The 17,556-nt window shown below is 37.3% G+C and overlaps 1 protein-coding gene across 5 annotated transcripts in view; it reads left to right on the forward strand.

Annotated features, from left to right (window-relative positions):
• pcif1 (phosphorylated CTD interacting factor 1) overlaps positions 1 to 17,556 on the forward strand; it is a 408,646-nt gene that overhangs the window by 91,581 nt on the left and 299,509 nt on the right. The window lies entirely within an intron of this gene.

The following is a 17,556-nucleotide window of genomic DNA, read 5'->3' on the forward strand; positions in this document are numbered from 1 at the left end:
ATAGGATAGTGATAGATACACTGTTAGACACAGCTTAGTGATAGGATAGTGATAGATACACTGTTATACTCAGCTTAGTGATAGGATGGTGATAGATACACTGTTATACTCAGCTTAGTGATGGGATCGTGATAGATACAATGTTATACACAGCCCTTTGTGATAGGATAGTGATAGATACACTGTTCTACTCAGCCCTTAGTAATAGGATAGTGATAGATACGCTGTTTTTCACAGTTCAGTGATAGGATAGTGATAGTTACACTGTTATACTCAGCTTAGTGATAGATAATCTGTTATACTCAGCTTCGTGATAGGATAGTGATAGATACACTGTTATGCACAGCCCTTAGTGATAGTATTGTGATAGATACACTGTTATACTCAACTTAGTGATAAGATAGTGATAGATACACTGTTATAGAAACATAGAAAATACGTGCAGGAGTAGGCCATTCGGCCCTTCGAGCCTGCCCCGCATTCAATGAGTTCATAGCTGAACATGCAACTTCAGTACCCCATTCCTGCTTTCTCGCCATACCCCTTGATCCACCTAGTTGTAAGGACTACATCTAACTCCTTATTGAATATATTCAGTGAATTGGCCTCAACAACTTTCTGTGGTCGAGAATTTCACAGGTTGACGACTCTCTAGGTGAAGAAGTTTCTCCTCATCTCAGTCCTAAATGGCTTATCCCTTATCCTTAGACTGTGACCCCTGATTCTGGACTTCCACAACATTAATAAGAACATAAGAACATAAGAATTAGGAAAAGGAGTAGGCCATCTAGCCCCTCGAATCTGCTCCGCAACCCAACAAGATCACGGCTGATCTGGCCGTGGACTCAGCTCTACTTATCTGTTTATGCACTGTTATACACAGCTAAGTGATAGGATAGTGATAGATACACTGTTATAGACAGCCCTTACTGATAGGATAGTGATAGATACACTGTTATACTCAGCTGTGTGATAGGATAGTGATAGATACACAGTAAAACACAGCCCTTAGTGACAGGATAGTGATAGATACACTGTTATAGTCAGCTGAGTGAGAGGATAGTGATCGATACACTGTTCTACTCAGCTTAGTGATAAGATAGTGATAGATACACTGTTATACACTGCTTAGTGATAGGATAGTGATAGATACACTGTTATACTCAGCCCTTAATGATAGGAGAGTGATAGATACACTGTTATACTCAGATTCGTGATAGGATAGTGATAGATACACTGTTCTACTCAGCTTAGTGTGAGATACACTGTTATATACAGACCTTTGTGACAGGATAGTGATAGATACACTGTTATACTCAGATTTGTCACAGGATAGTGATAGACACACTGTTGTTCTCAGCTTAGTGATAAGATAGTGATAGATACACAGCTATACACAGCTTAGTGACAGGATAGTGATAGATACACTGTTCTGCTCAGCCCTTAGTAATAGGATAGTGATAGATACACTGTTTTTCACAGCTTAGTGATAGGATAGTGATAGATACACAGTTATACACAGCCCTTAGTGATAGGATAGTGATAGATACACGGTTCTACTCAGCTTAGTGATAGAATCGTGATAGATGCACTGTTATTCTCAGCTTCATGATAGCATAGTGATAGATACACTGTTATACACAACCCTTAGTGACAGGACAGTGATAGATACACTGTTATACTCAGCTTAGTGATAAGATAGTGATAGATACACTGTTATGTACAGCCCTTAGTGATAGGATAGTGATAGATACACTGTTCTACTCAGCTTAGTGATAGAATCGTGATAGATACACTGTTATACTCAGCTTAGTGATAGATACACTGTTATACTCAGCTGAGTGATAGGATAATGAAAGATACACTGTTATAAGCTTCATGATAGGATAGTGATAGATACACTGTTATACTCAGCTGAGTGATAGGATAGTGAAAGATACACTCTTATATTCAGCTGAGTGATAGGATAGTGATAGATATACCGTTATACTCAGCTTCATGATAGGATAGTGATAGATACACTGTTCTACTCAGCTGAGTGATAGGATAGTGAAAGATACACTGTTATACTCAGCTGAGTGATAGGATAGTGATAGATATACTGTTATACTCAGCTTAGTGATTGGATAGTGATAGATACACTATTGTACTCAGCTTAGTGATAAGATCGTGATAGATACACTGTGATACACAGCTTAGTGGTAGGATAGTAATAGATACACTGTTATACTCAGCTGAGTGATAAGATAGTGATAGATACACTGTTATACTCAGCTGAGTGTTAGGATAGTGATAGATACACTGTTATATACAGCCCGACGTGATCGGATAGTGATAGATACACTGTTATACTGAGCTTAGTGGTAGGATAGTGATAGATACACTGTTATACTCAGCTGAGTGATAGGATAGTGAAAGATACGCTGTTATAAGCTGAGTGATAGTATAGTGATAGATACAGTGTTATACTCAGCTGAGTGATAGGATAGTGAAAGAAACACTGTTATAAGCTGAGTGATAGGATAGTGATAGATACACTGTTATACTCAGCTGAGTGATAGGATAGTGATAGATACACTGTTATACTCAGCTGAGTGATAGGATAGTGAAAGATACACTGTTATAAGCTGAGTGATAGGATAGTGATAGATACACTGTTATACTCAGCTGAGTGATAGGATAGTGATAGATACACTGTTATACTCAGCATAGTGAGAGGATAGTGATAGATAAATTGTAATACACAGCTTAATGATAGGATAGTGATAGATACACTGTTATACTCAGCTGAGTGATAGATACACTGTTACACTCAGCTGAGTGATAAGATAGTGATAGACACACTGTTATACACAGCTTAGTGATCAGATAGTGTTAGATACACTGTTCTACTCAGCTTAGTGATAGAATCGTGATAGATACACTGTTATACTCAGCTGAGTGATAAGATGGTGATAGATACACAGTTATACACAGCCCTTCGTGAAAGGATAGTGATAGATACACTGTTCTACTCAGCCCTTAGTAATAGGATAGTGAATATTACACTGTTTTTCACAGCTGAGTGATAGGATAGTGATGATACACTGTCATACTCAGCTGAGTGATTAGATAGTGATCGATACACTGTTATAAGCTGAGTGATAGGATAGTGATAGATACACTGATATACTCAGCTGTGTGATAGGATAGTGATAGATACACTGTTATACTCAGCTTCATGATAGGATAGTGATAGATAGACTGTTATTCTCAGCTGAGTGATAGGATAGTGAAAGATACACTGTTATATCCAGCTGAGTGATAGGATAGTAATAGATATACTGTTATACTCAGCTTAGTGATTGGATAGTGATAGATACACTATTGTACTCAGCTTAGTGATAAGATCGTGATAGATACACTGTGATACACAGCTTAGTGGTAGGATAGTGATATATACACTGTTATACTCAGTTGAGTGATAGGATAGTGATAGATACACTGTTCCACTCAGCTTAATGATAGGACCGTGATAGATAAATTGTTATACTCAGCTGAGTGTTAGGATAGTGATAGATACACTGTTATACTGAGCTTAGTGATACGATAGTGATAGATACATCGTTATACTCAGCTTAGTGAGAAGATAGTGATAGATACACTGTTATACACAGCTGAGTGATCAGATAGTGATAGATACACTGTTCTACTCAGCCCTTAGTAATAGGATAGTGATAGATACGCTGTTTTTCACAGTTCAGTGATAGGATAGTGATAGTTACACTGTTATACTCAGCTTAGTGATAGATAATCTGTTATACTCAGCTTAGTGATAAGATGATGATAGGTACACTGATATATACAGCGCTTCGTGATAGGAGAGTGATAGATACACTGTTCTACTCAGCTTAGTGAAAGAATCGTGATAGATACACTGTTATACTCAGCTGAGTGATAGGATAGTGATAGATACACTGTTATACTCAGCTTCATGATAGGATAGTGATAGATACACAGAATAGTGATGTAATAGTGATAGCTACACTGTTCTACTCAGCTTAGTGATAAGATAGTGATAGATACACTGTGATACACAGCTGAGTGACAGGATAGTGATAGATACACTGTTATACTCAGCTTAGTGATTTGATAGTGATAGATACACTGTTATACTCAGCTGAGTGATAGGATAGTGATAGATACACTGTTATACTCAGCTTAATGATAAGATAGTGATAGATACACTGTTATACACAGCTTAGTGATCATATAGTGATAGATACACTGTTCTACTCAGCCCTTAGTAATAGGATAGTTATAGATACACTGTTTTTCACAGCTTAGTGATAGATACACTGTTATACTCAGCTTAGTGATGGGATAGTGATAGATACACTGTTATACTCAGCTTAGTGATGGGATAGTGATAGATGCACTGTTATACTCAGCTTAGTGATAGGATAATGAAAGATAGACTGTTATAAGCTGAGTGATAGGATAGTGATAGATGCACTGTTATACTCAGCTGAGTGATTGGCTAGTGATAGATGCACTGTTATTCTCAGCTTCATGATAGGATAGTGATAGATCCACTGTTATGCTCAGCTGAGTGATAGGATAGTGAAAGAAACACTGTTATACTCAGCTGAGTGATAGGATAGTGAAAGATACACTGTTGTACTCAGCTTAGTGATAAGATCGTGATAGATACATTGTTATACACAACCCTTAGTGATAGGATAGTGATAGATACACTGTTATACTCAGCTTAGTGATAGGATCGTGATAGATACAATGTTATACTCAGCTTAGTGATAGATACACTGTTATATACAGCCCTTAGTGATAGGATAGTGACAGATACACTGTTCTACTCAGCTTAGTGATAGAATCGTGATAGATACACTGTTATACTCAGCTGAGTGATAGGATAGTGAAAGATACACTGTTATACTCAGCTTAGTGATAAGATGGTGATAGGTACACCGTTATACACAGCTCTTCGTGATAGGAGAGTGATAGATACACTGTTATACTCAGTTGAGTGATAGGATAGTGATAGATACACTGTTATACTCAGCTTCTTGATAGGATAGTGAAAGATACACTGTTATACTCAGCTGAGTGTTAGTATAGTGACAGATACACTGTTATACTCAGCTTAGTGTTAGTATAGTGACAGATACACTGTTATACTCAGCTGAGTGTTAGTATAGTGACAGATACACTGTTATACTCAGCTTAGTGATAGGATAGTGATAGATACACTGTTATACTGAGCTTAGTGATAGGATAGTGATAGATACATCGTTATACTCAGCTTAGTGAGAAGATAGTGATAGATACACTGTTATACACAGCTTAGTGATCAGATAGTGATAGATATACTGTTCTACTCAGCCCTTAGTAATAAGATAGTGATAGATACGCAGTTTTTCACAGTTCAGTGATAGGATAGTGATAGATACACTGTTATGCTCAGCTTAGTGATAGATAATCTGTTATACTCAGCTTCGTGATAGGATAGTGATAGATACACTGTTGTACTCAGCTTCATGATAGGATAGTGATAGATACACTGTTATGCTCAGCTGAGTGATAGGATAGTGAAAGATACACTGTTATACTCAGCTGAGTGATAGGATAGTAATAGATATACTGTTATACTCAGCTTAGTGATTGGATAGTGATAGATTCACTGTTATACTCAGCTGAGTGATAGGATAGTGATAGATACACTGTTATACTCAGTTTAGTGATAGGATAGTGATAGATACACTGTTACACTCAGCTTAGTGATAAGATGGTGATAGGTACACTGTTATACACAGCACTTAGTGATAGGAGAGTGATAGATACACTGTTATACTCAGTTGAGTGATAGGATAGTGATAGATACACTGTTATACTCAGCTTCTTGATAGGATAGTGAAAGATACACTGTTATACTCAGCTGAGTGTTAGTATAGTGACAGCTACACTGTTATACTCAGCTTAGTGATAGGATAGTAATAGATACACTGTTATACTGAGCTTAGTGATAGATACATCGTTATACTCAGCTTAGTGAGAAGATAGTGATAGATACACTGTTATACACAGCTTAGTGATCAGATAGTGATAGATATACTGTTCTACTCAGCCCTTAGTAATAAGATAGTGATAGATACGCAGTTTTTCACAGTTCAGTGATAGGATAGTGATAGTTACACTGTTATACTCAGCTTAGTGATAGATAATCTGTTATACTCAGCTTCGTGATAGGATAGTGATAGATACACTGTTGTACTCAGCTTCATGACAGGATAGTGATAGATACACTGTTATGCTCAGCTGAGTGATAGGATAGTGAAAGATACACTGTTATACTCAGCTGAGTGATAGGATAGTAATAGATATACTGTTATACTCAGCTTATTGATAGGACCGTGATAGATAAACTGTTATACTCAGCTTCATGATAGGATAGTGATAGGTACACTGTGATACACAGCTTAGTGGTAGGATAGTGATATATACACTGTTATACTCAGTTGAGTGATAGGATAGTGATAGATACACTGTTCTACTCAGCTTATTGATAGGACCGTGATAGATAAACTGTTATACTCAGCTGAGTGTTAGGATAGTGATAGATACACTGTTATACTGAGCTTAGTGATAGGATAGTGATAGATACATCGTTATACTCAGCTTAGTGAGAAGATAGTGATAGATACACTGTTATACACAGCTGAGTGATCAGATAGTGATAGATACACTGTTCTACTCAGCCCTTAGTAATAGGATAGTGATAGATACGCTGTTTTTCACAGTTCAGTGATAGGATAGTGATAGTTACACTGTTATACTCAGCTTAGTGATAGATAATCTGTTATACTCAGCTTAGTGATAAGATGATGATAGGTACACTGCTATATACAGCGCTTAGTGATAGGAGAGTGATAGATACACTGTTCTACTCAGCTTAATGATAGGACCGTGATAGATAAACTGTAATACACAACTTATTGATAGGATAGTGATAGATACACTGTTATACTCAGCTGAGTGATAAGATAGTGATAGATACACTGTTATACTCAGCTTAGTGATAAGATGGTGATAGGTACACCGTTATACACAGCTCTTCGTGATAGGAGAGTGATAGATACACTGTTATACTCAGTTGAGTGATAGGATAGTGAAAGATACACTGTTATACTCAGCTGAGTGTTAGGATAGTGATAGATACACTGTTATACTCAGCTTAGTGATAGGATAGTGATAGATACACTGTTATATACAGTCCGACGTGATAGGATAGTGATAGATACACTGTTATACTGAGCTTAGTGATAGGATAGTGATAGATACATCGTTATACTCAGCTTAGTGAGAAGATAGTGATAGATACACTGTTATACACAGCTTAGTGATCAGATAGTGATAGATACACTGTTCTACTCAGCTCTTAGTAATAGGATAGTGATAGATACGCTGTTTTTCACAGTTCAGTGATAGGATAGTGATAGTTACACTGTTATACTCAGCTTAGTGATAGATAATCTGTTATACTCAGCTTCGTGATAGGATAGTGATAGATACACTGTTGTACTCAGCTTAGTGATGGGATCGTGATAGATACAATGTTATACACAGCCCTTTGTGATAGGATAGTGATAGATACACTGTTATAGAAACATAGAAAATACGTGCAGGAGTAGGCCATTCGGCCCATTGAGCCTGCCCCTCATTCAATGAGTTCATAGCTGAACATGCAATTTCAGTACCCCATTCCTGCTTTCTCGCCATACCCCTTGATCCACCTAGTTGATAGGACTACATCTAACTCCTTATTGAATATATTCAGTGAATTGGCCTCAACAACTTTCTGTGGTCGAGAATTTCACAGGTTGACGACTCTCTAGGTGAAGAAGTTTCTCCTCATCTCAGTCCTAAATGGCTTACCCCTTATCCTTAGACTGTGACCCCTGATTCTGGACTTCCACAACATTAATAAGAACATAAGAACATAAGAATTAGGAAAAGGAGTAGGCCATCTAGCCCCTCGAACCTGCTCCGCAAACCAACAAGATCACGGCTGATCTGGCCGTGGACTCAGCTCTACTTATCCGTTTATGCACTGTTATACACAGCTAAGTGATAGGATAGTGATAGATACACTGTCATACACAGCTTAGGGATAGGATAGTGATAAATACACTGTTATACTCAGCTGAGTGATAGGATAGTGATAGATACACTGTTATACTCAGCTTCGTGATAGGATAGTGATAGATACACAGTTATACACAGAATAGTGATGTAATAGTGATAGCTACACTGTTGTACTCAGCATAGTGATACGATAGTGATAGATACACTGTTGTACACAGCCCTTACTGATAGGATAGTGATAGATACACTGTTCTACTCAGCCCTTAGTGATAGGATCGTGATAGATACACTGTTTTTCACAGTTTAATGATAGGATAGTGATAGATACACTGTTATACTCAGCCCTTAATGATAGGATAGTGATAGATACACTGTTATACTCAGCCCTTAGTGATAGGATCGTGATAGATACACTGTTTTTCACAGCTTAATGATAGGATAGTGATAGATACACTGTTATACTCAGCCCTTACTAATAGGATAGTGATAGATACACTGTTCTACTCAGCCCTTAGTGATAGGATCGTGATAGATACACTGTTTTTCACAGCTTAATGATAGGATAGTGATAGATACACTGTTATACTCAGCCCTTAATGATAGGATAGTGATAGATACACTGTTATACTCAGATTCGTGATGTGATAGTGATAGATACACTGTTATACTCAGCTGAGTGATAGGATAGTGATAGATACACTGTTATACTCAGCTTAATGATAAGATAGTGATGGATACACTGTTCTACACAGCTTAGTGATAGATACACTGTTATATACAGCCCTTAGTTATAGGATAGTGATAGATACACTATTGTACTCAGCTTAGTGATAAGATAGTGATAGCTACACTGTGATACACAGCTGAGTGATAGGATAGTGATAGATACAGTGTTATACTCAGCTTAGTGATTTGATAGTGATAGATACACTGTTATACTCAGCTTAATGATAAGATAGTGATAGATACACTGTTATACACAGCTTAGTGATCAGATAGTGATAGATACACTGTTCTACTCAGCCCTTAGTAATAGGATAGTTATAGATACACTGTTTTTCACAGCTTAGTGATAGATACACTGTTATACTCAGCTTAGTGATAGGATGGTGATAGATACACTGTTATACTCAGCTTAGTGATAGGATAATGAAAGATAGACTGTTATAAGCTGAGTGATAGGATAGTGATAGATGCACTGTTATACTCAGCTGAGTGATTGGCTAGTGATCGATGCACTGTTATTCTCAGCTTCATGATAGGATAGTGATAGATCCACTGTTATGCTCAGCTGAGTGATAGGATAGTGAAAGAAACACTGTTATACTCAGCTGAGTGATAGGATAGTGAAAGATACACTGTTATACTCAGCTTCGTGATAGGATGGTGATAGATGCACTGTTGTACTCAGCTTAGTGATAAGATAGTAGACAGATACACAGCTATACACAGCCCTTAGTGATAGGCTAGTGATAGATACACTGTTATACTCAGCTTCGTGATAGGATAGTGATAGATACACTGTTTTACTCAGCTTTGTGATAAGATAGTGATGAATACACTGTTCTACTCAGCTTTGTGATGGATACACTGTTATATACAGCCCTTAGTGATAGGATAGTGATAGATACACTGTTCTACACAGCTTAGTAATAGGATAGTGATAGATACACTGTTATACTCAGCTGAGTGATAAGATAGTGATAGATACACAATTATGCACAGCCCTTAGTGATAGGAAAGTGATAGATACACTATTGTACTCAGCTTATTGATTTGATAGTGATAGATACACTGTTATACTCAGCTGAGTGATAGGATAGTGATAGATACACTGTTATCCTCAGCTTAATGATAGGATCGTGATAGATAAACTGTAATATGCAGCTTAATGATAGGATAGTGATAGATACATTGTTATACTCAGCTTAGTGATAAGATTGTGATAGATATTCTCTTATACACAGCTTGGTGATTAGATAGTGATAGATAGTGTTCTACTCAGCCCTTATTAATAGGATCGTGATAGATACACTGTTTTTCACAGCTTAGTGATAGATACACTGTTATACACAGCTTAATAAAAAGATAGTGACAGATACACTGTTATACTCAGCTGAGTGATAAGATAGTGATAGTTACACAGTTATACACAGCCCTTAGTGATAGGATAGTGATAGATACACTGTTAGACACAGCTTAGTGATAGGATAGTGATAGATACACTGTTTTTCACAGCTTCGTGATAGGATAGTGATGGATACACTGTTATACACAACTGAGTGATAGGATAGTGATAGATACCCTATTATACTCAGCTTAGTGATAGATAATCTGTTATACTCAGCTTTGTGATAGGATAGTGATAGATACACTGTTATGCACAGCCCTTAGTGATAGTATTGTGATAGATACACTGTTATACTCAACTTAGTGATAAGATAGTGATAGATACACTGTTATAGAAACATAGAAAATACGTGCAGGAGTAGGCCATTCGGCCCTTCGAGCCTGCCCCGCATTCAATGAGTTCATAGCTGAACATGCAACTTCAGTACCCCATTCCTGCTTTCTCGCCATACCCCTTGATCCACCTAGTTGTAAGGACTACATCTAACTCCTTATTGAATATATTCAGTAAATTGGCCTCAACAACTTTCTGTGGTCGAGAATTTCACAGGTTGACGACTCTCTAGGTGAAGAAGTTTCTCCTCATCTCAGTCCTAAATGGCTTACCCCTTATCCTTAGACTGTGACCCCTGATTCTGGACTTCCACAACATTAATAAGAACATAAGAACATAAGAATTAGGAAAAGGAGTAGGCCATCTAGCCCCTCGAACCTGCTCCGCAACCCAACAAGATCACGGCTGATCTGGCCGTGGACTCAGATCTACTTATCCGTTTATGCACTGTTATACACAGCTAAGTGATAGGATAGTGATAGATACACTGTCATACACAGCTTAGGGATAGGATAATGATAAATACACTGTTATACTCAGCTGAGTGATAGGATAGTGATAGATACACTGTTATGCTCAGCTTCATGATAGGATAGTGATAGATACACAGAATAGTGATGTAATAGTGATAGCTACACTGTTGTACTCAGCATAGTGATAGGATAGTGATAGATACACTGTTATACACAGCCCTTACTGATAGGATAGTGATAGATACACTGTTCTACTCAGCTTCATGATAGGATAGTGATAGATACACTGTTATACTCAGCTGAGTGATAGGATAGTGAAAGATACACTCTTATATTCAGCTGAGTGATAGGATAGTGATAGATATACTGTTATACTGATAGTGATAGATACACAGTGATAGTAAGAATAGTGATAGATACACAGTAAAACACAGCCCTTAGTAATAGGATAGTGATAGATACACTGTTTTTCACAGCTTAGTGATAGGATAGTGATGGATACACTGTTATACACAACTGAGTGATAGGATAGTGATAGATACCCTATTATACTCAGCTTAGTGATAGATAATCTGTTATACTCAGCTTTGTGATAGGATAGTGATAGATACACTGTTATGCACAGCCCTTAGTGATAGTATTGTGATAGATACACTGTTATACTCAACTTAGTGATAAGATAGTGATAGATACACTGTTATAGAAACATAGAAAATACGTGCAGGAGTAGGCCATTCGGCCCTTCGAGCCTGCCCCGCATTCAATGAGTTCATAGCTGAACATGCAATTTCAGTACCCCATTCCTGCTTTCTCGCCATACCCCTTGATCCACCTAGTTGTAAGGACTACATCTAACTCCTTATTGAATATATTCAGTAAATTGGCCTCAACAACTTTCTGTGGTCGAGAATTTCACAGGTTGACGACTCTCTAGGTGAAGAAGTTTCTCCTCATCTCAGTCCTAAATGGCTTACCCCTTATCCTTAGACTGTGACCCCTGATTCTGGACTTCCACAACATTAATAAGAACATAAGAACATAAGAATTAGGAAAAGGAGTAGGCCATCTAGCCCCTCGAACCTGCTCCGCAACCCAACAAGATCACGGCTGATCTGGCCGTGGACTCAGATCTACTTATCCGTTTATGCACTGTTATACACAGCTAAGTGATAGGATAGTGATAGATACACTGTCATACACAGCTTAGGGATAGGATAGTGATAAATACACTGTTATACTCAGCTGAGTGATAGGATAGTGATAGATACACTGTTATACTCAGCTTCATGATAGGATAGTGATAGATACACAGAATAGTGATGTAATAGTGATAGCTACACTGTTGTACTCAGCATAGTGATAGGATAGTGATAGATACACTGTTATACACAGCCCTTACTGATAGGATAGTGATAGATACACTGTTCTACTCAGCTTCATGATAGGATAGTGATAGATACACTGTTATACTCAGCTGAGTGATAGGATAGTGAAAGATACACTCTTATATTCAGCTGAGTGATAGGATAGTGATAGATATACTGTTATACTGATAGTGATAGATACACAGTGATAGTAAGAATAGTGATAGATACACAGTAAAACACAGCCCTTAGTAATAGGATAGTGATAGATACACTGTTTTTCACAGCTTAGTGATAGGATAGTGATAGATACACTGTTATACTCAGCCCTTAATGATAGGATAGTGATAGATACACTGTTATACTCATTCGTGATAGGATAGTGATAGATACACTGTTCTACTCAGCTTAGTGTGAGATACACTGTTATACACAGCCCTTTGTGACAGGATAGTGATAGATACACTGTTATACTCAGATTCGTCACAGGATAGTGATAGACACACTGTTGTTCTCAGCTTAGTGATAAGATAGTGATAGATACACAGTTATACACAGCTTAGTGACAGGATAGTGATAGATACACTGTTCTGCTCAGCCCTTAGTAATAGGATAGTGATAGATACACTGTTTTTCACAGCTTAGTGATAGGATAGTGATAGATACACAGTTATACACAGCCCTTAGTGATAGGATAGTGATAGATACACGGTTCTACTCAGCTTAGTGATAGAATCGTGATAGATGCACTGTTATTCTCAGCTTCATGATAGCATAGTGATAGATACACCGTTATACTCAGCTGAGTGATAGGATAATGAAAGATACACTGTTATAAGCTTCATGATAGGATAGTGATAGATACACTGTTATACTCAGCTTCATGATAGGATAGTGATAGGTACACTGTTCTACTCAGCTTCATGATAGGATAGTGATAGATACACTGTTATACTCAGCTGAGTGATAGGATAGTGAAAGATACACTCTTATATTCAGCTGAGTGATAGGATAGTGATAGATATACTGTTATACTGAGCTTCATGATAGGATAGTGATAGATACACTATTGTACTCAGCTTAGTGATAAGATCGTGATAGATACACTGTGATATACAGCTTAGTGGTAGGATAGTGATAGATACACTGTTATACTCAGCTGAGTGATAAGATAGTGATAGATACACTGTGATACTCAGCTTCTTGATAGGATAGTGAAAGATACACTGTTATACTCAGCTGAGTGTTAGGATAGTGACAGATACACTGTTATACTCAGGTTCGTGATAGGATAGTGATAGATACACTGTTATACTCAGCTGAGTGATAGGATAGTGATAGATACACTGTTATACTCAGCATAGTGAGAGGATAGTGATAGATACACTGTTATACTCAGCTGAGTGATAAGATGGTGATAGATACACAGTTATACACAGCCCTTAGTGATAGGATAGTGTTAGATACACTGTTCTACACAGCTTAGTGATAGAATCGTGATAGATACACTGTTATACTCAGCTGAGTGATAGGATAGTGATAAATACACTGTTATACTCAGCTGAGTGATAGGATAATGAAAGATACACTGTTATAAGCTGAGTGATAGGATAGTGATAGATACACTGTTGTACTCAGCTTAGTGATAAGATAGTGATATATACACTGTTGGACGCAGCTTAGTGACAGGATAGTGATAGATACACTGTTCTACTTAGCCCTTAGTGACAGGATAGTGACAGATACACTGTTTTTCACAGCTTAGTGATAGGATAGTGATAGATACAGTTTTATACTCAGCTTACTGATAAGATGGTGACAGATACACAGTTATACACAGCCCTTCGTGAAAGGATAGTGATAGATACACTGTTCTGCTCAGCCCTTAGTAATAGGATAGTGAATATTACACTGTTTTTCACAGCTGAGTGATAGGATAGTGATGATACACTGTCATACTCAGCTGAGTGATAGGATAGTGAAAGATACACTGTTATAAGCTGAGTGATAGGATAGTGATAGATACACTGTTATACTCAGCTGTGTGATAGGATAGTGATAGATACACTGTTATACTCAGCTTCATGATAGGATAGTGATAGATACACTGTTATTCTCAGCTGAGTGATAGGATAGTGAAAGATACACTGTTATATCCAGCTGAGTGATAGGATAGTGATAGACACACTGTTATACTCAGCTTAGTGATTGGATAGTGATAGATACACTATTGTACTCAGGTTAGTGATAGGATAGTGATAGATACACTGTTATACACAGCTTAGTGATCAGATAGTGATAGATACACTGTTCTTCTCAGCATTTCGTCATAGAATAGTGATAGATACACACTGTTTTTCACAGCCTAGTGATAGGATAGTGATGGATACACTGTTGTACTCAGGTTAGTGATTGGATATTGATAGATGCACTGTTATTCTCAGCTTCATGATAGGATAGTGATAGATTCACTGTTATACACAACCCTTAGTGATAGGATAGTGATAGATACACTGTTGTACTCAGCTGAGTGTTAGGATAGTGATAGATACACTGTTATATACAGCCCTTAGTGATAGGATAGTGATAGATACACTGTTCTACTCAGCTTCGTGATAGAATCGTGATAGATACACTGTTATACTCAGCTGAGTGATAGGATAGTGATAGATACACTGTTATACTCAGCTGAGTGATAGGATAATGAAAGATACACTGTTATAAGCTTCATGATAGGATAGTGATAGATACACTGTTATACTCAGCTTCATGATAGGATCGTGATAGATATACTGTTATACTCAGCTTCATGATAGGATAGTGATAGATACACTGTTATACTCAGCTGAGTGATAGGATAGTGAAAGATACACTGTTATATTCAGCTGAGTGATAGGATAGTGATAGATGTACTGTTGTACTCAGCTTAGTGATAGGATAGTGATAGATACACTATTGTACTCAACTTAGTGATAAGATCGTGATAGATACACTGTGATACACAGCTTAGTGGTAGGATAGTGATAGATACACTGTTATACTCAGCTGAGAAATAGGATAGTGATAGATACACTGTTATACTCAGCTGAGTGATAGAATAGTGAAAGATACACTGTTATAAGCTGAGTGATAGGATAGTGATAGATACACTGTTATACTCAGCTGAGTGATAGGATAGTGATAGATACACTGTTATACTCAGCATCGTGAGAGGATAGTGATAGATACACTGTTATACTCAGCTTAGTGATAAGATGGTGATAGATACACAGTTATACACAGCCCTTAGTGATAGGATAGTGTTAGATACACTGTTCGACTCAGCTTAGTGATAGAATCGTGATAGATACACTGTTATACTCAGCTGAGTGATAGGATAGTGATAAATACACTGTTATACTCAGCTGAGTGATAGGATAATGAAAGATACACTGTTGGACACAGCTTAGTGACAGGATAGTGATAGATACACTGTTCGACTCAGCCCTTAGGAATAGGATAGTGACAGATACACTGTTTTTCACAGCTTAGTGATAGGATAGTGATAGATACAGTTTTATACTCAGCTTATTGATAAGATGGTGACAGATACACAGTTATACACAGCCCTTCGTGAAAGGATAGTGATTGATACACTGTTCTACTCAGCCCTTAGTGATAGGATAGTGAATATTACACTGTTTTTCACAGCTGAGTGATAGGATAGTGATGATACACTGTTATAAGCTGAGTGATAGGATAGTGATAGATACACTGTTCTACTCAGCTGAGTGATAGGATAGTGATAGATACACTGTTATACTCAGCTTAGTGATTGGATAGTGATAGATACACTATTGCACTCAGGTTAGTGATAGGATAGTGATAGATACACTGTTATACACAGCTTAGTGATCAGATAGTGATAGATACACTGTTCTTCTCAGCATTTAGTCATAGAATAGTGATAGATACACACTGTTTTTCACAGCCTAGTGATAGGATAGTGATGGATACACTGTTGTACTCAGGTTAGTGATTGGATAGTGATAGATGCACTGTTATTCTCAGCTTCATGATAGGATAGTGATAAATCTATGTTATACACAACCCTTAGTGATAGGATAGTGACAGATACACTGTTGTACTCAGCTTCGTGATAAGATAGTGATAGATACACAGTTATACACAGCCCTTAGTGATAGGATAGTGTTAGATACACTGTTCTACTCAGCTTAGTGATAGAATCGTGATAGATACACTGTTATACTCAGCTGAGTGATAGTATAGTGATAGATACACTGTTATACTCAGCTGAGTGATAGGATAATGAAAGATACACTGTTATAAGCTTCATAATAGGATAGTGATAGATACACCGTTATACTCAGCTTCATGATAGGATAGTGAAAGATACATTGTTAAATTCAGCTGAGTGATAGGATAGTGATAAATGTACTGTTGTACTCAGCTTAGTGATTGGATAGTGATAGATACACTATTGTACTCAGCTTAATGATAAGATCGTGATAGATACACTGTGATACACAGCTTAGTGGTAGGATAGTGATAGATACACTGTTATACTCAGCTGAATGATAAGATAGTGATAGATACACTGTTATACTCAGCTTAATGATAGGACCGTGATAGATAAACTGTAATACACAGCTTAATGATAGGATCGTGACAGATACACTGTTATACTCAACTGAGTGATAGGATAGTGATAGATACACTGTTCTTCTCAGCCCTTAGTAATAGGATAGTGATAGATGCACTGTTTTTCACAGCTTCTTGATAGGATAGTGATGGATACACTGTTATACACAACTGAGTGATCGGATAGTGATAGATACACTTTTATACTCAGCTGAGTGATAAGATAGTGATAGATACTCAGTTATACACAGCCCTTAGTGATAGGATAGTGATAGATACACTGTTATACTCAGCTTAGTGATAAGATAGTGATGGATACACTGTTCTACACAGCTTAGTGATAGATACACTGTTCTATACAGCCCTTAGTGATAGGATAGTGATAGATACACTGTTCTACTCAGCCCTTAGTAATAGGATCGTGATAGATACACTGTTTTTCACAGCTTAGTGATAGATACATTGTTATACT

This window comes from Pristiophorus japonicus, chromosome 12, assembly GCF_044704955.1.
Source record: "Pristiophorus japonicus isolate sPriJap1 chromosome 12, sPriJap1.hap1, whole genome shotgun sequence".
Taxonomy (NCBI): Eukaryota; Metazoa; Chordata; class Chondrichthyes; family Pristiophoridae; genus Pristiophorus; species Pristiophorus japonicus.